General features: G+C 39.5%; 1 pseudogene; it reads left to right on the forward strand.

The window, feature by feature from the left end:
- Nucleotides 1-24,649, forward strand: LOC123481123 (annotated as a pseudogene).

Below are 24,649 nucleotides of genomic sequence, written 5' to 3' on the forward strand. Positions count from 1 at the left end.
ATGTCAGAGAGAGTCTATGAAAACTCGGATGGATTTAAAGATGACGAGCCTGATGCAATGAAGAACACAGACATTGATGGCCAATTATATGCCAACGTAAGAGCCTTCAAGCCCAGTCCAAGAGATGGAGTTGTTGCTTCAGGTAAGATCACACACACACACACACACACACACACACACACACACACACACACACACACACACACACACATAATTTACACACACACATTAAATAGGTGAGATTACCCTGTAGTACTATACCTTTATGTGTCCCAATCCTGGATGATGCAGTAAAACACATTACCAAAGTTCTTACTTTAATATTTTGTGATTCAGTTCATGTTCAGTGGTGGAAGAGACCCTCTGGAGTTGCTGCAGTGTGTTTGGGGCTGCTGTGTGTTCTCCTAACAATCTTGACAGTCAGTCTTTGTTGTCAAGTTACATAGAAGCACAATATCAAATGCTCATATTTGACTGTTGTTCCCCTATATGGGTCCCAAAAGAGGGAAGTGAAGTGGATATTTTCACATTTTCAACCAGCTGTCACTCAAAATCTCCTCAACCAATCAAGTTCATTAAGAGAGATGGCGGCAGGTAGTCTATCGGTTAAGATCGTTGGGCCAGTAACCGAAAGGTTGCTGGATTGAATTCCCGAGCTGACTTCGTGAAAAATCTGTCGATGTGCAAGGCACTTAACCCTAATTGCTCCAGGAAGTCGCTCTGCATAAGAGCGTCTGCTAAATGACTAAACTGTAAAAGTAAAGGAAAGCCCGGGTGGTTTCTGTTGTCATCTCATCTTCACTGGTTAAGCCTACCCACCCTCAATATCCACTTGGAGCAGTTTGTAGTGTCAAATCTATTGTATGGACATTATAATGACCCATGTTTGTAGTCCTCGACCTCCTGAACATGTTGATGTATATTTGGGAGTAAACAGAGGGTCCAAATCAGCAGAAAGGTGAAAGGAAGGGGGAGTTCTGGAAACTCCCTGAATTATCTTGGGGCTGTTACATATGATATTTAATATATGTTAACAGCTAGAATTTGTTCTCCACTTCCCCTCTATTATCTATATCTTCCTGGTATGATAGTGTCATGTCCATCATCACAAATAGCAAGTCCCATTCCCTGGGCAGGAGGACTGTGTTGAGATATACTCTGGACAAGATGACCATGTAGAGACATGGAATGATTTATATTGTGCCGCAAAAAATGGTTTAACAATAACCACTGTAACAATCTCTCACACACACACATGCACACATGCACAAAAGTATGCAAACCTGTTCTATTTTTTGTATTAGCATAGCCACAACTACCCGTGTCATTATGTTGATACTTCCCTAGAGTTAACACCTACAGAAGTCACACAGACAGAGAAACACAGATGACTCAGAGACAGAGATATCACTAGAAGCAGAGACTTTACGTATAGAGGGCTTGAAGTTGACGTACGACGCCTCCTGGCGGCCATGTTGGAAGACCACCACATTAAGTCTAGAAGCAGAGACTTAATGTATAGTAGACCTATGTAGAAAGAAAGACCCAGGCATTGTTAAAGATGTCAATGGTCATCTATGCTGAACCAGATATGAACAAGAGGGTCAAGTTTAACAGATGTGAGATGGAAGAGAGTATTGTGGATATCTACGTCAGTGCAGACACCCTGAGAGACGGTGAGACCAGCATCAGGAGAGAAGAGACAGCAGACACTGCTCCTAATAATGGACCAGGAGACCAGCACTCAGGTAACACACACACAAACGTAAACGTCTCTTGTATGTGTCCACAGAGCCTGATAGCTCAGGGAAGAGAACCTTCCTAGTTGCTGCAGTGTGTCTGGGGCTGTTGTGTGTTCTACTGGCTGGGATCATAGGCCTGTCTGTCTACTGTGAGTTTGTGTCCAAGTTCATAGCTTATCACCTACTTGTAAGAAGTGCTGGTTACTAGGCCTATTTACCTGGTGTTTTAGCTAGTAACTATGTGTTTATACTTTGTAGATAACAAAACCATCAAAGATTCTGAGGATAAAAGGAACAACTTGTTCCAGAAATGTTCCTTTTATAAAATCAACTTAACTGCAGAGAGGGACCAGCTACAGACCAGCTACAACAACCTGACTGAAGAGAAAGGCCATATTCAGGCAAAGCTTTTTGTGATAGGTGAGATATAAACTGTGATAAATTAGAAGTAAAATCAACAGTAATTATAGATCAATGGGTTTATGAATATAGAGATACTGGCTAAGTTTCTCAATGTGTTCACATTTCTTCTTCAACAGAGCAGCATTGTCAGCAGGGATTGAGATACTTTGACTCCAGTTTCTACTTCCTCTCTACTGAGAAGAAAACCTGGGAGGAGAGCAGACAGGACTGTCTGGAGAGAGGAGCAGACCTGGTGATCATAAACAGCAGAGAGGAACAGGTTTGTGTGTGTGAGAGAGAGAGAGAGAGAGAGAGAGAGAGAGAGAGAGAGAGAGAGAGAGAGAGAGAGAGAGAGAGAGAGAGAGAGAGAGAGAGAGAAGTGGAGCAAGTATAATTTTCATCAGTACACTAATATGTGGGCAGTATTTGATAAATATATTAAAAGTGACCGTTTTTTATCTTTCTCAAAAACAGACATTTCTCTTCAACCTCCAACTGAGAGCCTGGATTGGTCTGACTGACTCTGTTACTGAGGGGACCTGGAAATGGGTGGATACTGTTACTGAGGGGACCTGTTGATAATGGAATGATTGTGGCTTTAAAGCTGAGAAAACATAGGTCTATGTGAATAATTGACAAGGATGTTTGTACCACAATGTCTGACTGTCTGGATCTCTGTTGTTTAGGTACTGGGGGGCAGGACAGCCTGATGATGCTGGTGGGCAAGAGGACTGTGTTGAGATATACTTTGGACAAGATGACGCTGTAAAGACATGGAATGATGACAAATGTCACAAAAATCATAACTGGATCTGTGAGAAAGTGGTGTAACAATAACCCACAGTAACAAACTTTCTCTCTCCATCTCCCTCTAACTCTCTCCCTATCTATCTCTCTTCTTTTATCATAGTTATTATGTTAAGGGTTGGATAAGGTCCTGAATGGTTAAGTGATGATTCCACCTAGTGGTTGAAGTGAGAGATGAACTCACCATAGACGTGAAATTGTATTACAGACTCAGTCTCAAAACACATTGGAGAATACAATCCTAGGGGGAGTGACCTTGGACCTTCTCCTCTAATAGGGTTGAAAGGATGAGGGGAGATGGGAGGAGAGGAGAGGAGAGGAGATAGGAGGAGAGGAGATAGGAGGAGAGGAATCTAGTAAAGACTAATTGAGATAGAGCCTTAGTGTCAGAGAGACATAGAAGAGGAAGAAGAACATTAAGAGAATGAGGAAGAGAGAAAAAATAAGACAAATAATAGTTGTGTTTAGATTTAGAGGAGAGGATGTAGACATACTGTACTCTGGAAAATGACTCTTCATTATTTTATTACAAACATGTCATGTGATTTGACATAGGCTTATGCTAAGTAAAAAAGTAAAGCTGCGACCAATTATTAACCTGCTTATCACTTTAATAATAAGAATAACAAAGTCACATATGAATCAATAAAGGAACAATGTCCTTTAACTAAGTCTACCAGCTTCCTGATTGAATGTGATTGGATACTTAAAACAGTGTGACCTGGACACACACAGAGGGCAGAACAGTACTGAGAGGGCACACACACACACACACACACACACACACACACACACACACACACACACACACACACACACACACACACCCAGGTTCGATCCCGGGCTGTATCACAACCGGCGGTGATCTGGAGTGCCATAAGGCGGCGCACAATTGGCCCAGCATCGTCCGGGTTAGGGGAGGGTTTGGCCGGAATAGGCTGTCATTGTAAAATAAGAATTTGTTCTTAAATGACTTGCCTAGTTAAATAAAGGTTAAAAAACAAATGTGGACTGTAGGCATCTCTCTCTCTGGAAAGAAAGCTGTACAAAACAAGTAGCTTTTTGGTCTTAATATACTGTTAGGGTTAGACATCAAATCAAATCAAATGTTATAAGTCACATACAAGTGTTTAGCAGATGTTATTGCGGGTGTAGCGAAATGCTTGTGCTTCTAGCTCCGACAGTGCATTAATATTTAACAAGTAATATCTATCAATTTCACAACATATACCCAATACACACAAATATAGTAAGGAAAGGAATTTAAGAATATATACAGTGAGGGACAAAAGTATTTGATCCCCTGCTGATTTTGTACGTTTGCCCACTGACAAAGACATGATCAGTCTATAATTTTAATGGTAGGTTTATTTGAACAGTGAGAGACAGAATAACAACAACATAATCCAGAAAAACACATGTCAAAAATGTTATAAATTGATTTGCATTTTAAGGAGGGAAATAAGTATTTGACCCCCTCTCCATCAGAAAGATTTCTGGCTCCCCTGTGTCTTTTATACAGGTAACGAGCTGAGATTAGGAGCACACTCTTAAAGGGAGTGCTCCTAATCTCATCTTGTTACCTGTATAAAAGACACCTGTCCACAGAAGCAATCAATCAATCAGATTCCAAACTCTCCACCATGGCCAAGACCAAAGAGCTCTCCAAGGATGTCAGGGACAAGATTGTAGACCTACACAAGGCTGGAATGGGCTACAAGACCATCACCAAGCAGCTTGGTGAGAAGGTGACAACAGTTGGTGCGATTATTCGCAAATGGAAGAAACACAAAAGAACTGTCAATCTCCCTCGGCCAACCTACTATTAAAAGTATAGACTGATAATTTCTTTGTCAGTGGGCAAACGTACAAAATCAGCAGGGGATCAAATACTTTTTTCCCCCACTGTACATGTATGGACAAGCAATGACAGAGCGGCATTGACTAAGATACAGTAGAATAGTATAGAATACAGTATATACAGTGGGGAGAACAAGTATTTGATACACTGCCAATTTTGCATGTTTTCCTACTTACAAAGCATGTAAAGGTCTGCAATTTTTTATCATAGGTACACTTCAACTGTGAGAGACGGAATCTAAAACAAAAATCCAGAAAATCAAATTGTATGATTTTTAAGTAATTAATTTGCATTTTATTGCATGACATAAGTATTTGATCACCTACTAACCAGTAAGAATTCTGGCTCTCACAGACCTGTTAGTTTTTCTTTAAGAAGCCCTCCTGTTCTCCACTCATTACATGTATTAAATGCACCTGTTTGAACTCGTTACCTGTATAAAAGACACCTGTCCGCACACTCAATCAAACAGACTCCAACCTCTCCACAATGGCAAAGACCAGAGAGCTGTGTAAGGACATCAGGGATACAATTGTAGACCTGCACAAGGCTGGGATGGGCTACAGGACAATAGGCAAGCAGCTTGGTGAGAAGGCAACAACTGTTGGCACAATTATTAGAAAATGGAAGAAGTTCAAGATGACGGTCAATCACCCTCGGTCTGGGGCTCCATGCAAGATCTCACCTCGTGGGGCATCAATGATCATGAGGAAGGTGAGGGATCAGCCCAGAACTTCACGGCAGTACCTGGTTAATGACCTGAAGAGAGCTGGGACCACAGTCTCAATAAAACCATTAGTAATACACTACGCCGTCATGGATTAAAATCCTGCAGCGCACGCAAGGTCCCCTGCTCAAGCCAGCGCATGTCCAGGCCCGTCTGAAGTTTGCCAATGACCATCTGGATGATCCAGAGGAGGAATGGGAGAAGGTCATGTGGTCTGATGAGACAAAAATAGAGCTTTTTTGGTCTAAACTCCACTCGCCGTGTTTGGAGGAAGAAGAAGGATGAGTACAACCCCAAGAACACCATCCCAACCGTGAAGCATGGAGGTGGAAACATCATTCTTTGGGGATGCTTTTCTGCAAAGGGGACAGGACGACTGCATCGTATTGAGGGGAGGATGGATGGGGCCATGTATCGTGAGATCTTGGCCAACAACCTCCTTCCCTCAGTAAGATCATTGAAGATGGGTCGTGGCTGGGTCTTCCAGCATGACAACGACCTGAAACACAAGAAGCATCTCAAGGTCCTGGAGTGGCCTAGCCAGTCTCCAGACCTGAACCCAATAGAAAATCTTTGGAGGGAGCTGAAAGTCTGTATTGCCCAGCGACAGCCTCGAAACCTGAAGGATCTGGAGAAGGTCTGTATGGAGGAGTGGGCAAAAATCCCTGCTGCAGTGTGTGCAAACCTGGTCAAGACCTACAGGAAACGTATGATCTCTGTAATTGCAAACAAAGGTTTCTGTACCAAATATTAAGTTCTGCTTTTCTGATGTATCAAATACTTATGTCATGCAATACAATGCAAATTAATTACTTAAAAATCATACAATGTGATTTTCTGGATTTTTGTTTTAGATTCCGTCTCTCACAGTTGAAGTGTACCTATGATAAAAATTGCAGACCTCTACATGCTTTGTAAGTAGGAAAACCTGCAAAATCGGCAGTGTATCAAATACTTGTTCTCCCCACTGTACATATGAGATGAGTAGTGCAAGATATGTAAACATTATTAAAGTGACTAGTGTTCCATTTCTTAAAGTGGCCAGTGATTTCAATAGGCAGCAGCAGCCTCTAATGTGCTAGTGATGGCTATTTAACAGTCTGATGGCCTTGAGATAGAAGCTGTTTTTCATTCTCTCGGTCCCAGCTTTGATGCACCTGTACTGACCTCGCCTTCTGGATGATAGCGGGGTGAACAGGCAGTGGCTCAGGTGGTTGATATCCTTGATAACCTTTCACACTGATGTCACATTCTTCTGAATAACCTTTAACACTGATGTCACATACTTCTGAATAACTCTTCACACTGATGTCTCATACTTCTGAATAAGTTTTCACACTGATGTCACATACATTTATTTCTCATTTCAATGGCATAAAGTAAAATCTGTATTTATGAGTGTAATTCAACTGATGGTATGTGTTGCTTGAACGGGTACTACAGAGTATTTGGTTTGGTAATGTTGAATGGAAGATTGAAGCATGCGTGGTTTAAATAGAAAGACTCACTTATTTAACAGGTATGGAGAGACGATTGCGTGGTAGTAATTTTTTGGGGCATTGCCTAAGGGTTTGCTAGATTAAACGATTGAGAATGGTGGCGTAATGTCTATAAATAAATAAATAAACTGGATATGAATTCAATATATGATGGTAAACTACAGCAAGTGTTTAGTGTTACTTGTAGCCTACTTAGAAAGGACAGTTACCTAGATCCGATGTATTCTGATAATAGCGGATGGGTGCTTTCATATGAGCTGTGACTATGATCTTAGTTGATTACAGGGGAAATATAATGTATTTTAGGAAGCATAGAGAAGCGAATGTCTTATCTTTATGGGAAGTGAAGCAGGGGAATTCTGAGAATAAAAGGAAATATAACATTGACTGAGAACTATGGCAACTTTTGGTTGAGGTCAATACAGAAGTATTATGGACATACTATCGTAATAGATAAGCTGAATCAAACTTTACATTACTACAGCAATTTAGGATGGTTAATGTTGTTACGTTAGTTTTTAAACCCTATGATAGAGGGAAATGTAGAACGCTGTTTGAAAATGTGTTATTTGGTCTGCTAGTAAAAAATTGAAGAATTTCCATGTTTTTGTCTGCGGGTGTTAACCATTGGGGCTAGCTGAAACATGAGAGCGCTGTAAGGGACATGATGTGTTACGTTAGGTGTACAAGGATCAATGGTTGCTGTGGGGGTTGAATGTTTGGTGTGCAAGGGCTAGCTAGTTAGTGGTGAGAACTAGTGACGTTTAGAGTGGTGACGTAACTTGCTATGCGACGTGGAAGTAGTTGTTTAACTTGCTTTGCAAATACCGCAGATTTTGTGGAGCGACGGGTAACGGTGTTTCGATGGTGAATGTCGTCGATATGTGTAGAGGGTTCCTGGTTCGAGCCCAGGTACGGACAGAAAGCAAAACTTTTACATTGATGCTATTGACCTAGATCACTAGGTGAATTGATAACATTATGTAAAAGGGATTGTCTTACCAACACATAGCGGATAGGATAACATAGTAATTAAAGTTGCATATCTGTGAATAGATGTTTTGTTAGTTTTGACTATAACTTCACAATAATTTGTTATCTGTTGAAGTACCGTTAGATGGAAGGTCAGCGATAGAGAATAATAGATATTGTAGAGGGTTTTCTGTGTTACAAAGTAAGTAAGTTAATTGGATGATGAGACATGATAAATTGATGTTGAATTGGATTGTTTAATAAGACTGGTATTAAAATAATTATTTATATTTAGGTGAATGAAAATATGTTATTAGGTAGTAGTGCTTTGTGGAGACAATTTACTAATGACATGATTTCGTAAGAGGGTGAAAGGAAGTAGTGATAGTTGGGCTATATTGACATATGTAGGAAGCATTGGGATGATATGAAGAACATGTCTAGATTGTTGAATATGGAACGTTCTTTGACAATTAAAACTTTTTTATTATTAAATTCTATAGTTTGTTTAAACAACAGTTAGTTATGCAGACAGTTCATTAATTCTAAAAGCAATAATCTGTTTATGGTAGGTTGAACAATGGGAGATAGTTTTTACTATTAGGCTGATGAAGAAGTAAACATTTTTTGTAAGTTATGAAGTTATTAAACAATAGGTTTATATTTTAAAACATCAATGCAACAGGTTGCGATGATTAAATTAACAAAAAGGGGGTTATAGGTTTATAGTAGAAGGTGTAGTGAACTTAAGAAAACGTGGTAGTATCTAGTGTCTTCTGAGTGGGAGATATTTTTCTCCAGGATTGATAGAAATCCCCTACAGTATATGTTAAGGGAAAGTAGGAGACAATGTATCAAACCATTTTTAAATAGATGCCTGGGATAAAATATCAAGGCTTACTTATGTGGAGTACGTGATTGTATTGGCTAATGAATTAAATATGACATTTACAGGGGTGACAGGAACAATAGAAGGGGAAACAGATTTTCCTATGTTGTTGATCAAGTAAACGATAATGGATCATTTGATATGAGATCACATGGAGCAGATTTAAGGGTTTAATAATCATTGTGATATTTAAAGAGTATAAAGTATGAAGAGTAATCAATTAAAAATAATCATTGTATACTCGAGGAATTTTGAGTGGTTATCATCTTTTTAGAGATTTTATATAATCTTATTATGGAGTAGTTATGAGGAATTACATTGGAACAAACAATGATTGATGAGATAGGACTGTGTATATCTGTATCTGTTTTGTGTGTACTTACTATCTTTGGATTACTGATTGTAATTGGATGTTAATGACATGTATAATTTCTCTTCCAGGAGAAAGGGGATTTCCTTATCTCATTGGAATGTTGCGCAGGGCTAGGGGGAACAGTTTAGTGAAGTTAAGCCGTAATAGGTCGTAAAAGGGAGCTACAAAATTAAGTAAGGCCTGACTATTTTTGTATGTTGTTTTCCAATAGGGTTTTTCAAATAAACACACAACCCACCTAGGATGAGGTTTATATAGGGTTCTTATTTTGATTGTAAAGGCTTCAACAGGTCAAAGGAGCACACACAGTGAATTATATGAGATTTGGTTATACATGATTTCTTATGAGAAGAAATGTCATGAGGACTTAATGTACACTTGGGGTACACAACATTTATGAAATGTTTTGAATGTTGGTAATGATTAGTATACTATAGGATGGAACATTTCGTTGAATGATTTCAATGACCTCTGCACTCTGTACTGACTTTCTAGTGTGAATTGATCACCCACACTGTTAATTCTAAAGGCATGAGAGGAGGACTTTAAGATAGTTTATTTTACAGAGTTGAGGGTAATTTATAATACTAGTTTATAATTTGGTAATAATATATATGATTCAAACCATAAAATAACAAAAGAGAGAGAGAGCTTTCCCTGAATGAGGGATAACTGTTGCTAGTTAATTGTACTAATCTTGGATTACTTTATGGGATATAAGTAAGTTAAGGTATTATCAAATGTTGTCATTTTTATTTCATTTTTATTATGGTTTAATAAACAATGTTGGTGTTTTGTTTTTGAAAGCATGAATCACGTTGTGACTCATGTGTTCAGAAAAGGGGGTAGTACTGATGGTAAGAGGATTTATTGGTATATTTGCATATTGTAGTAAGAATATGAGCAGTAGTAATCAATGTGTTATGGGTTAGATTACATGTTTTAGGTGGAAATGTATTTGTGGTATAAGGTAGAATGTAGTGGAGGCATGTCTATGGAAAGAGTGACTATAACAAGATGCAAGGATGTGCACTTCCTAATAGATACTTTTCCTGACTGATTGATAAGAAGACAGTGTAAAGTAGCATACTGTGTCTCAACTAACAATGTTCTGCAGACTTTGGTGAAGGCAACTCTGCCAACATGAAAGGAGAATCTGGGATTTTTCTGCGCATGGGTGACTATGTGGCAGTGGAGGAATATAGAAGTCAGAGCTGGACAGAATCTAGAAGGAGTGGTTAGTACTAGGCGTTGCTGGCTACCGCAATGGAGGGGACAGTAGAAGATAGATTTGTGCATATACAGTTGAAGTCTGAAATTTGCATGCACTTAGGTTGGAGTCATTAAAACTTGTTTTTCAACCACTCCACAAATTTCTTATTAACAAACTATAGTTTTGGCAAGTCGGTTAGGACATCTACTTTGTGCATGACACAAGTAACTTTTCCAACAATTGTTTACAGACAGATTATTTCACTTATAATTCACTGTATCACAATTCCAGTGGGTCAGAAGTTTACATACACTAAGTTGACTGTGCCTTTCAACAGCTTTGAAAATTCCAGAAAATGATGTCATGGCTTTAGAAGCTTCTGATAGGCTAATTGACATCATTTGAGTAAATTGGAGGTGTACCTGTGGATGTATTTCAAGGCCTACCTTCAAACTCAGTGCCTCTTTGCTTGACATCATGGGAAAATCAAAAGGAAAAAAATGGTAGACCTCCACAAGTCTGGTTCATCCTTGGGAGCAATTTCCAAACACCTGAAGGTACCACGTTCATCTGTACAAACAATAGTACGCAAGTATAAACACCATGGGACCACGCAGCCATCATACTGCTCAGGAACAAGATGCATTCTGTCTGCTAGAGATGAACAGACTTTGGTGCGAAAGTGCAAATCAATCCCAGAACAACAGCAAAGGACCTTGTGAAGATGCTGGAGGAAACAGGTACAAAAGTATCTATATCCACAGTAAAACGAGTCCTATATCAACATAACCTGAATGGCCGCTCAGCAAGGAAGAAGCCACTGCTCTAAAACCGCAATAAAAAAGCCAGACTACGGTTTGCAACTGCACATGGGGACAAAGATCGTACTTTTTGGAGAAATGTCCTCTGGTCTGATGAAACGAAGATAGAACTGTTTGGCCATAATGACCATCGTTATGTATAGAGGAAAAAGGGGAAGGCTTGCAAGCCGAAGAACACCATCCCAACCGTGAAGCACGGGGGTGGCAGCATCATGCTGTTGGGGTGCTTTGCTGCGGGAGGGACTGGTGCACCTCACAAAATAGATGGCATCATGAGGAAGGAAAATTATATAATAATAATAATAATAATAATAATTATGTGGATATATTAAAGCAACATCTCAAGACATCAGTCAGGAAGTTAAAGCTTGGTCGCAAATAGGTCTTCCAAATGGACAATGACCCCAAGCATACTTCCAAAGTTGTGTCAAAATGGCTTAAGGACAACAAAGTCAAGGTATTGGAGTGGCCATCACAAAGCCCTGAACTCAATCCTATAGAACATTTGTGGGCAGAATTGAAAAAGCGTGTGCGAGCAAGGAGGCCTACAAACCTGACTCAGTTACACCAGCTCTGTCAGGAGGAATGGGCCAAAATTCACCCAACTTATTGTGGGAAGCTTGTGGAACGCTACACGAAACATTTGACCCAAGTTAAACAATTTAAAGGCAATGCTACCAAATACTAATTGAGTGCATGTAAACTTCTGACCCACTGGGAATGTGATGAAAGAAATAAAAGCTGAAATAAATCATTATCTCTACTATTATTCTGACATTTCACATTCTTAAAATAAAGTGGTGATCCTAACTTACCTAAGACAGGGACATTTTACTAGGATTAAATGTCAGGAATTGTGAAAAACTGAGTTTAAATATATTTGGCTAAGGTGTATGTAAACTTCAACTGTATTTGTCCCACTGTAGGAGTGTTAAAAACAATAGGAGGAAGATGGAACTGCCACTGTGGAGCATTGTTTTGGTTTTTGTGTTTATATCTGTGTGTCGTTGCAGCAGTGAATCTTGAATCCATATTGGTGCGATGCAAGAAGGATGCTATACAGAGCGATGTGAACAGAAATTGGGAAGTATATTAGAAATTGGTATTAAGAAGAATTGTTAAAACATAATAATTTGTCATATGGTCAATGATTGTATGGATTTATTGGATTAGAAATGACATCAATTAAACTGTTATGTTTGTCTTCTAGTGAGGTAAATACAGATGGTGTCTTGATGCATAGCAGGGATAATTTGGCCTAGCATGGTGTGAACCTAAATAAATAAAAGTAGCAAACTATGAACCGGCTGAACATGAATATCAGTGAAGATGTTTTTGTAAAATATCACTTCTACATGCAACTGGTCTACAACAACCAATCGAAGCTATCAAGGGATTTTCTCATGTTTCTATCTCGAAGGAGTGGGGCAGGAGTCCACCATTGAGTGAGAATGGAGAAAGATATGTTCAAATGCAACAGTTGTTATGATGTGGGCATAATGGTTGGCAAATGGACAAGACAATGAGGTTGTGGAGTTGGTGGTGAATGGAATGATACATTGTAGTTGTGACATTGTCATGGGCAAGTCATTTTGAACTATGAAGCTGTCTGAAGTACATAATGAAGAGACGCCAGAAGATTTAAGTGCTGGGAGATAGAGGGGTTGCTTAGCTGTGTTGATAATAAAATTAGGTTTATATAAATTTGCTAATTTGGGTAGTAGTTACAGTGGGAAAAAAAAGTATTTAGTCAGCCACCAATTGTGCAAGTTCTCCCACTTAAAAAGATGAGAGAGGCCTGTAATTTTCATCATAGGTACACGTCAACTATGACAGACAAATTGAGGAAATAAAAACCAGAAAATACCATTGTAGGATTTTTAATGAATTTATTTGCAAATTATGCTGGAAAATAAGTATTTGGTCATTAACAAAAGTTTCTCAATACTTTGTTATATACCCTTTGTTGGCAATGACACAGGTCAAACGTTTTCTGTAAGTCTTCACAAGGTTTTCACACACTGTTGCTGGTATTTTGGCCCATTCCTCCATGCAGATCTCCTCTAGAGCAGTGATGTTTTGGGGCTGTCGCTGGGCAACACGGACTTTCAACTCCCGGCAAAGATTTTCTATGGGGTTGAGATCTGGAGACTGGCTAGGCAGCCTCCAGGACCTAGAAATGCTTCTTACGAAGCCACTCCTTCGTTGCCCGGGCGGTGTGTTTGGGATCATTGTCATGCTGAAAGACCCAGCCACGTTTCATCTTCAGTGCCCTTGTTGATGGAAGGAGGTTTTCACTCAAAATCTCACAATACATGGCCCCATTCATTCTTTCCTTTATACGGATCAGTCGTCCTGGTCCCTTTGCAGAAAAACAGCCCCAAAGCATGATGTTTCCACCCCCATGCTTCACAGTAGATATGGTGTTCTTTGGATGCAACTCAGCTTTCTTTGTCCTCCAAACACGACGAGTTGAGTTTTTACCAAAAAAGTTATATTTTGGTTTCATCTGACCATATGACATTCTCCCAATCCTCTTCTGGATCATCCAAATGCACTTCAGACGGGCCTGGACATGTACTGGCTTAAGCAGGGGGACACGTCTGGCACTGCAGGATTTGAGTCCCTGGCGGCGTAGTGTGTTACTGATGGTAGGCTTTGTTACTTTTGTCCCAGCTCTCTGCAGGTCATTCACTAGGTCCCCCCGTGTGGTTCTGGGATTTTTGCTCACTGTCCTTGTGATCCTTTTGACCCCACGGGGTGAGAGCTTGCGTGGAGCCCCAGATCGAGGGAGATTATCAGTGGTCTTGTATGTCTTCCATTTCCTAATAATTGCTCCCACAGTTGATTTCTTCAAACCAAGCTGCTTTCCTATTGCAGATTCAGTCTTCCCAGCCTGGTGCAGGTCTACAATTTTGTTTCTTGTGTCCTTTGACAGCTCTTTGGTCTTGGCCATAGTGGAGTTTGGAGTGTGACTGTTTGAAGTTGTGGACAGGTGTCTTTTATACTGATATCAAGTTCAAACAGGTGCCATTAATACAGGTAACGAGTGGAGGACAGAGGAGCCTCTTAAAGAAGAAGTTACAGGTCTGTGAGAGCCAGAAATCTTGCTTGTTTGTAGGTGACCAAATACTTATTTTCCACCATAATTTGAAACATCATGCTTTGGGGCTGTTTTTCTGCAAAGGGACCAGGACGACTGATCCGTGTAAAGGAAAGAATGAATGGGGCCATGTATCGTGAGATTTTGAGTGAAAACCTCCTTCCATCAGCAAGGGCATTGAAGATGAAATGTGGCTGGGTCTTTCAGCATGACAATGATCCCAAACACACCGCCCGGGCAACGAAGGAGTGGCTTCGTAAGAAGCATTTCAAGGTCCTGGAGTGGCCTAGCCAGTCTCCAGATCTCAACCCCATAGAAAATCTTTGGAGGGAGTTGAAAGTCTGTGTTGCCCAGCGACAGCCCCAAAACATCACTGCTCTAGAGGAGATCTGCATGGAGGAATGGGCCAAAATACCAGCAACAGTGTGTGAAAACCTTGTGAAGACTTACAGAAAACGTTTGACCTGTGTCATTGCTAACAAAGGGTATATAACAAAGTATTGAGAAAGTTTTGTTATTGACCAAATACTTATTTTCCACCATATAATTTGCAAACAAATTCATAAAAAATCCTACAATGTGATTTTCTGGAAAAAAAAATCTCATTTTGTCTGTCATAGTTGACGTGTACCTATGATGAAAATTACAGGCCTATCTCATCTTTTTAAGTGGGAGAACTTGCACAATTGGTGGCTGACTAAATACTTTTTTCCCCACTGTATATACACTGCTAAATTAATAGTATTAAGAATGCATTGAGATATTGATCTGTATTTATTATCAGGATGAGGAAAGTCATAATAGAATTATGGATGTTTATAATGTATGTTAATATTAGTGTACATTCTGACAGTTGTAATGGGTGATAAAGTTGAGGGTTTTAATTTTCATTGATAAGGATAAAGGGAATCAATAAGGATTGTCATTTTAAATTTGGTTGAGTTAAGTCATTTGGTTTTGGGTTAGAATTTATAAGATGACTGAGTGATTTAAGTGAATCATTAGTATGTATTAGTATAAATATTTTCAAAATGAAGGATATTGATTGTACAATTTAGAACAGTTTTATATAGATAATATGGGTTAAAAACAGTGATACATTATTGTATTGTCTTAGGATACACTTATGATTTATTTTGAGTAGACATTGTTGAATCATAATGTTGGAAACCTGGAAGTTAATGTGAGGATTGTGAATGAAATCATGAATATGTTGATTAATTGGGTTAACGTATTAATAGATTAGTAAGTATATACTTTTGAAGTATTGGGTGATAATTGATATAGATGTTTAGAGTGGTAAATATTTATGTTGCTAGGCAAGTACTTAATTGGTTCCTATCAGGGGGTTATGCTATTTTCATGTGATCTGATTTTGGTTGAATTCTTAAAGTATGAATAGTTTAGGGATGTGATGATTTAACAGGGAGTGATAATAGAGTGTTATAATGTGTACCTATCTCAGGAATAATAGTAGAACAAAGTCGGAGTTAAACATTGTATCTATTAACAGTCTTGGATTTTCAAGCAATTGGGTCTGAGATGTCACTCATTAGACTATGTAAGTGATAATCACATAGCATTGGATGCTATTATAGTAGATAAAGAGGGAATGTATGTGATTATATGGGGGATACATGTTGGCCATTAAGATTAGGAAGATATTGGGAATTTAAATAAAGCTATGGGAAATATTATAGACATATAGGAAGGTATTAGGAGTATGAATTGAGATGTATCAGTCAGTATAAATGCAAGGAGAGAAAGGATAAATTATTCATCTATGTGTTATTCCAGTTTAGAGTCCATTGATAATGTTGATTGAGGAATAAGGAATGTTAAGATGGAGATGTGTAAAGTGGATTTTAAGGTTTACAGGATTGAAGATTTGGAAAGAAGACTATCTCAGTAGATAAGATAGCGCCCCAAGTGACAAGGGAAAAGCTTGGGGTTCATCTGACTGGGCATGGATGACGAAGACGGACATTTTTGTTATTTTTATATTCATGTGACCAGATTATAATATCCATGTAATTTAGTAATGGTTATGGATCTTTGTATTTGTGGGGATGATGTCATGATGGTCACAATTTATTTCTATGGATGTTTTCTTGGTAGCATGTATAAGATGATGGGTCAGTTATTTAGCATAGGTTAGGATCTAGTCAGATATATACTACTGATTGGGAATATTGTATTTTATATGAATTGTTGGGGGTTAAGTAATCTTACTTACCACAAAATAATAAAAAAGAAAGTGAATTGTAATGATGTCATGTCATAGTATTGTGTGGACCAGGGGAGAGTTAGTAGATAGAGTAAGTGGTTTCCTGCCACAGAGTCTACATTCCGTTATGTCAAAGGAGGTTACTGATGTTGATCTTAGAAATGATTGATGGACAGGATATATGACTTGGGGGTAAAGAGTAATAACATCAAAGAATGGGAGTGCCCATGGAGGTTTACCAGATGTTCGGGAAGAGACTGGTAACAGAGTGTATATGTAGAGAGAGTGGATCTTTGTTCTGGAGTTAGGAAGATGGCAGAGGCAGGGCTATGTCCTTATTCTTTATAACTAACCATGGTACATATTAAATATATGAACTCCCCATCAAAAGTGTCTAAGTACATCCTTACATTCGTAATCACTTGATACCCTAGAAACTCATCATAACACAAAGACTTACACAAACACAGAAAAATGCTAATAGCAAGTCAAGGTCCAAATTCACTAAATGCCTCCTCTGTTAGACATGTTTAAGGAACTTGCAAACCACATTCAAGATATTCTGTCCACTTTTAGCACTGTTTAGTCCAGGGTTCTTCAATTCCGGTGCTGGAGGGCCGAAACACTTCTGTTTTTTATTTCTACCTGGTAGTTAATTGTACTCACCTGGTGTCCCAGGTCTGAATTAGCCCCTGATTAGAAGGAGAGGATGAAAAACAGAGGTGTTTCGGCCCTCCAGGACCGGAATTGAAGAACCCTGGTTTAGACTGTTTGTTTTTAATGCCTGTAACTTACAGTTGCAGTAAGAAATTGCTATATATATCAATCCTTTCCAGATAACAGATGCATCAAAGACTCTGAAGAGAAGCATTTTTCTCTTTATAAAACCAACCTGACTGAAGAGAGAGACCAGCTACAGACCAGATACAACAACCTGACTAAAGAGAGAGACCAGCTACAGACCAGATACAACAACCTGAATAAAGAGAGAGACCAGCTACAGACCAGATACAACAACCTGACTGGTCAGAGAGACAGGCTTCATAATTTGCTTTCTGGTGAGTGAGCTGGTTTTCTTTAATATAAATTCAATTTCTTAATTGAGATCTAGTCCAGTGAATCATGGAAAATAAAATGTGATGTTTCTTGTATTGTATCAGCATTGTGTTGTGTCATCAAACAGAGAAAACGTGTTGATGGATGGAAGACGTTTGACTGCAGTTGTTACTTCCTCTCTACTGAGGAGAGAACCTGGGAGGACAGCACACAAGACTGTATAAGAGAGAGAGAGAGAGCGAGAGGGAGAGAGGGAGAGAGAGAGGGAGAGGGAGAACCTACTCATTCCAGGGTTTTTCTTTATTTGTACTATTTTCTACATTGTAGAATAATAGTGAAGACATCAAAATATGAAATAACACATATGGAATCATGTAGTAACCAAAAAAGTGTTAAACAAATCAACATTTTATATTTGAGATTCTTCAAATAGCCACCCTTTGCCTTGATGACAGCATTGCACACTATTGGCATCCTCTCAGTCAGCTTCACCTGGAATGCTTTTCCAACTGTCTTGAAGGAGCTCCCACGTATGCTGAGCACTTGTTGGCTGCTTTTCCTTCACTCTGCGATCCGACTCAACCCAAACCATCTCAGTTGGGTTGAGGACTGGGGATTATGGAGGCCAGGTCATCTTATGCAGCACTCCATCACTCTCCTTCTTGGTAAAATAGCCCTTACACAGCCTGGAGGTGTGTTGGGTCATTGTCCTGTTGATAAACAAATGATAGTCCCACTAAGCCGAAACCAGATGGGATGGTGTATTGCTGCAGAATGCTGTGGGAGCCATGCTGGTTAAGTGTGCCTTGAATTGTAAATAAATCACAGACAGTGTAACCAGCAAAGCACCCCCCCATGGTTTTTGCGATTGCACTAGAAGAAACTTTCAAAGTTCTTGAAATGTTCCGTATTGACTGACATTCATGTCTTAAAGTAATGATGGACTGTCGTTTCTCTTAGCTTTTTTGAGCTGTTCTTGCCATAATATGGACTTGGTCTTTTACCAAATAGGTATACCCCCCCCCCCCCTACCTTGTCACAACACAACTGACTGCCTCAAACGCATTATGAATGAAAGAAATTCCACGAATTAACTTTTAACAAGGCACAACCGTTAATTGAAATGCATTCCAGGTGACTACCTCATGAAGCTGGTTGAGAGAATGCCAAGAGTGTGCTAAGGTGTCATCAAGGCAAAGGGTGGCTATTTGAAGAATCTGAAATATAAAATATATTTTGATTTGTTTTAACACTTTTTGGTTACTACATGATACCATATGTGTTATTTCAAAGTTCTGATGTTTACACTATTGTTCTACAATGTAAAAAAAATAGTAAAAATAAAGAAAAAGCCTTGAATGAGTAGGTGTTCTAAAACTTTTGGCTGGTAGTGTATATATGTTTATCTTTCTCAACAACAGACATTTCTGTTCAACCTCAAGAAGAGAGTCTGGATTGGTCTGACTGACTCTGTTAAGGAGGGAACCTGGAAATGGGTGGACGGCAGACCACTGACCACAGGGTGAGAGATGATAACTAATCTGTGAATAAGGCTCCATTCAACCTTTTTCAATATAGGTTAGTGTCATTGATGATAGAAGTTAACAAAGTTAACTTTAATATGAAAAATGTCTGTATATTATTTAGGATTGTGATGTTCTAACTGTGATGTCTGACTGTTGTTAACCCTGTAGGTACTGGTATTGTCACGATCGTATACGGAAGATACGGACCAAGGCGCAGCGTGATAAGCGTACATTTTATTAGGTACTTAACTTACGACAAAACAACAAACAACGAAACGTGAAGTCCTAGGTTACACAACACAAACCTTTACGGAACAAGATCCCACACCGACTAGTGCCAAACAGGCTGCCTAAGTATGGTCCCCAATCAGAGACAACGAGCTACAGTTGCCTCTGATTGGGAACCACCCTGGCCAACATAGATCTAAACGATCTAGAACAAAAACATAGCAAACTAAACATAGAAAATCCACACCCTGGCTCAAGATTTAAGAGTCCCCAGAGCCAGGGTGTGACAGGTATTAACCATGATATCTAACTGTTTTTAACCTTGTAGGTACTGGTATTAACCATGATATCTGACTGCTTTTAACCCTGTAGGTACTGGTATTAACCATGATATCTGACAGTTTTTAACCCTGTAGGTACTGGTATTAACCATGATATCTGACTGTTTTTAACCCTGTAAGTACTGGTATTAACCAATATATCTGATGGTTTTTAACCCTGTAGGTACTGGTATTAACCACTATATATGATGGTATTTAACCCTGTAGGTACCGGAATTAACCATGATATCTGACTATTTTTAACCCTGTAGGTACTGGTATTAACCATGATATCTGACTGTTTTTAACCCTGTAGGTACTGGTATTAACCATGATATCTGACTGATTTTAACCCTGTACTGGTATTAACCATGATATCTGACTGTTTTTAACCCTGTAGGTACTGGTATTAACCATGATATCTGACTGCTTTTAACCCTGTACTGGTAATAACCATGATATCTGACTGTTTTTAACCCTGTAGGTACTGGTATTAACCGTGATATCTGACTGTTTTAACCCTGTAGGTACTGGTATTTACCATGATATCTGACTGTTTTTAACCTTGTAGGTACTGGTATGACCCACAACCTAATAATTCAGGTCCTACTGGGGAAGACTGTGCTGAGATAAACAACGATCAGCGTCCTCTAAAGGCCTGGAATGACTTGCCATGTGACAGGAAACGCAACTGGATTTGTGAGAAAGTGGTTTAACATCACCATGACAACATACTGTAACAATACAGCAGCCTACAGTGCACACAACTTCCTCCTTCATTCTCTCTCTCTCTCTCTCTCTCTCTCTCTCTCTCTCTCTCTCTCTCTCTCTCTCTCTCTCTCTCTCTCTCCACACACTATCTCTCTGTCTGAAACCCACACACACACACCCTCACACACACACATACACACTCACATGCGTGCAAACACACCTATTGTTGTATTTTTTTTTGTATCATAACTGCTTGTAGCTTCCTGTGTACCAGTAGTTATGTTTGACACGTCATCAGATACAACATGAAGTTAGTACATTTGACTTTGTGCACACTCTGCATGAAGTGCATTTAATCAATTCCAATTCAAATACGTTCTTCTTACTTGCTGCAGATATTTACATGCTCCAATTTAGGTCTGGTGCAAACATTCTGAACAGTACCAAACCACCATTACATTCAATGTATAGGAGTTGACTGTATCACCAATCAATGACTGTAGTAGAGATATCAAAGGGTATCAAAGGATGTTACTTAATAATCTTTGACAGTCAGTCTTTGTTGTTGTCAAGTTACACAGAAGCACAATATCAAATGCTCATATTTGACTGTTGTTCCCCTATATGGGTCCCAAAAAGAGGGAAGTGGATCTTTTCAGTGGTTCAACCAGCTGTCACTCAAGAACTACTCAACCAATCAGGTTCATTAAGAGAGAGCTGCAGCCAATTATGTCGCCATCTCATCCTCACTGGTTAAACCTACCCATCCTGAACATCTACTTGGAGCAGTTTGTAGTGTCAAATCTATTGTATGGACATTATAATGACCTATGTTTGTGGTCCTGGACCTCCTGAACATGTTGATGTATATTTGGGAGTAAACAGAGGGTCCAAATCAGCAGAAAGATGAAAGGAAGGGGGAGTTCAGGAAACTACCTGAATTGTCTTGGGGCTGTTACATATGATATTTAATATATGTTAACAGCTAGACTTTGTTCTCCACTTCCCCTCTATAATATATATCTTCCTGGTATGATAGAGAGACCTGAAAATAGCTGTGCAGCGACGCTCCCCATCCAACATGACAGAGCTTGAGAGGATCTGCAGAGAAGAATGGGAGAAACTCCCCAAATACAGGTGTGCCAAGTTTGTAGCGTCATACCCAAGAAGACTCGAGGCTGTAATCGCTGCCAAAGGTGCTTCAACAGTGTACTGAGTAAAGGGTCTGAATACTTATGTAAATGTAATATTTCAGTTTTGTATTTTCAATATATTTGGAACCATTTCTAAAAAACTGTTTTTTATTTGTCATTATGGGTTATTGTGTGTAGATTGATGAGGAAAAAAACAATTTAATCAATTTTAGAATTAGGCTGTAACGTAACAAAATGTGGAAAAAGTCAAGGGGGTCTGAATACTTTCCGAATGTGCTGTATATTCATATATATCACTCAATAGCCATTGTCAATGTTAAGATTTATAGTTCACTATGTAGCATTGCATGTAGGCTATACACACATCTCTCTCTCTCTTCTCTCTCTCTCTTCTCTCTCTCTCTCTCTCTCTCTCTCTCTATCTGGTAGGCTAGTAGTGATGTTGAGGGTTGGATACAGTACTGAATGGTTAAGTGATGATGTCTAGTAGTTATCATGTTTGTCCTCTGTAGCTCAGCTGGTAGAGCACGGCGCTTGTAACGCCAAGGTAGTGGGTTCGATCCCGGGACCACCCATACATAAAAAAAACGTATGCATGCATGACTGTAAGTCGCTTTGGATAAAAGCGTCTGCTAAATGGCATATTATTATGTTGGTGGTCATGCTGAATGCTTAAGTGTGTACACGGAATGTAATTATTATTATTTTTATTAAAACAAGTTTTCATATTCCATTATTCACATATATCGCTTTTATACAAAGGTACATATTAATAAAAAAATCAACAATGTAATTTAACAAGGTCTACCAGCCTCCTGCTTGAATGTGATTAGATACTGAAAACAGTGTGATCTGCAGTTGGACACAGACAGAGGGCAGAACAGTACTGAGAGGACACACACACACACTGCATGTCACACGCAGGCACGCACACACACACACACACACACACACACACACACACACACACACACACACACGTAAAGTTCCCTTTTTAAACCTCTGATAAAGATACAGATATAGATTTTCCCCACCACTTCTGAATAACTCTTCACACTGATGTCACACAGAGACAGTATACATAGAAAAACAGGTCCCTATATGGCCATCGATGGCTGGTCACAGAGTACAAGCCATAACGTGACCTCCTTATGAAGGCTGGGATGTCAAAGCCTCAGTAAAGTTATATGGGGCGGCACACAATTGGCCCAGCGTCGTCCAGGGTAGGGGAGGGAATGGCCAGCAGGGATGTAGCTCAGTTGGTAGAGCATGGCGTTTGCAACGCCAGGGTTGTGGGTTCGATTCCCACGGGGGTCCAGTATGAAAAAAATAATAATGTATGCACTCACTAACTGTAAGTCACTCTGGATAAGAGCGTCTGCTAAATGACGTAAATGTAAATGTAATGATCTATGTACAAATTCAGAGGGTCCAATTTTTTTCTCTGCTAAAATAGTTATTCACTTCAATTATATCTTGAAAGGTTTAAAAGCGGACGGGAAACAAACATATTTCCATTAGAAGCTAAAGTGGGGGGAGTCATGTGGGGGCCAGTGATGTGTTGATTTGACAGTTTCCCTTTCACTGTGGTTGACTGATAAAGAGTTTCAGTACCAATAGCCACACATCTCAAGACAGTGTAGGGAGAAGACACAGGTACAGACGTACTTTAGAGCTGAGGTTAGAAGTAGAAGTTACTGTATTTGACCACAAGTGTGTTAAGATGTCAGAGAGAGTCTATGAAAACTCAGATGGATTTGAAGATGACGAGCCTGATGCAATGAAGAACACAGACATTGATGGCAATAATATGCCAACGTAAGAGCCTTCAAGCCAAGTCCAAGAGACGGAGTTGTTGCTTCAGGTAAGATTACACACACACACACACACACACACACACACACACACACACACACACACACACACATATAAATTACACACACACACAATAAACAGGTGAGAGTACCATGTAGTTCTATAGCTTTATTTGTCCCAATCAAGGATCATAAAGTAAAACACACGACCAAAGATCTTACTTTAATGATTTGTGATTCAGTTCATGTTCAGTGGTGGAAGAGACCCTCTGGAGTTGCTGCAGTGTGTCTGGGGCTGCTGTGTGTTCTCCTACTGGCTGGGATCATAGGCCTGTCTGTCTACTGTAAGTTTAGTAAGTTGTCACTGAGACTTAAGTAGCTTACTTAATCATACTTAATCATCAATGGTGTGGTAGTTACATGTTTGATTAACTTTTCCCTTTTACAAATGGAGTCATTGGTCATCACGACTCAATAGAGAGAGACCAGCTACAGGCCAGTTACAGCTTTCTGACCAGAGAGAGAGACCAGCTACAGACCAGTTACACCACCCTGATTGAAGAGAGAGACCAGCTACAGACTGAGAGAGATTTGTTTAGCGGGAGGCTTTCCAATCTCAGTGAGTAAACCTACAGTAATAAATTATTATTAATCCCACACACTTTATCATGTGTCTGTATTCTTTCATTAAGTGTCCAGTGTGATAAGTTGAAGAAAATTCATGTTTTCATCTTGTAGAACAAACCTGTCCTGAAGGCTGGCAGAAGTTTGAATCCAGTTGGTAATTCCTGTCTACTGAGACTAAAGCCTGGAAGGAGAGCAGAGAGGACTGTCTGGAGAGAGGAGCAGACCTGGTGATCATAAACAGTGATGAGGAACAGGTGAAAGAGAGAGAGAGAGAGGGAGAGAGAGAGAGAGAGAGAGAGAGAGAGAGAGAGAGAGAGAGAGAGAGAGAGAGAGAGAGAGAGAGAGAGAGAGAGAGAGAGAGAGAGAGAGAGAGAGAGAGAGAGAGAGAGAGAGAGAGAGAGAGAGATGGGTGTACAGATGGTAGATATGATCAAACAAATAGGTATATCTTTATCTTTCTCAACAACAGACATTTCTCTTCAACCTCAACAACACAGTCTGGATTGGTCTGACTGACTCTGTTACTGAGGGGACCTGGAGATGGGTGGACGGAACCCCACTGACCACCCCAAGGTAA

The sequence above is a fragment of the Coregonus clupeaformis genome, unplaced genomic scaffold (assembly GCF_020615455.1).
Source record: "Coregonus clupeaformis isolate EN_2021a unplaced genomic scaffold, ASM2061545v1 scaf0315, whole genome shotgun sequence".
Classification (NCBI taxonomy): Eukaryota; Metazoa; Chordata; class Actinopteri; order Salmoniformes; family Salmonidae; genus Coregonus; species Coregonus clupeaformis.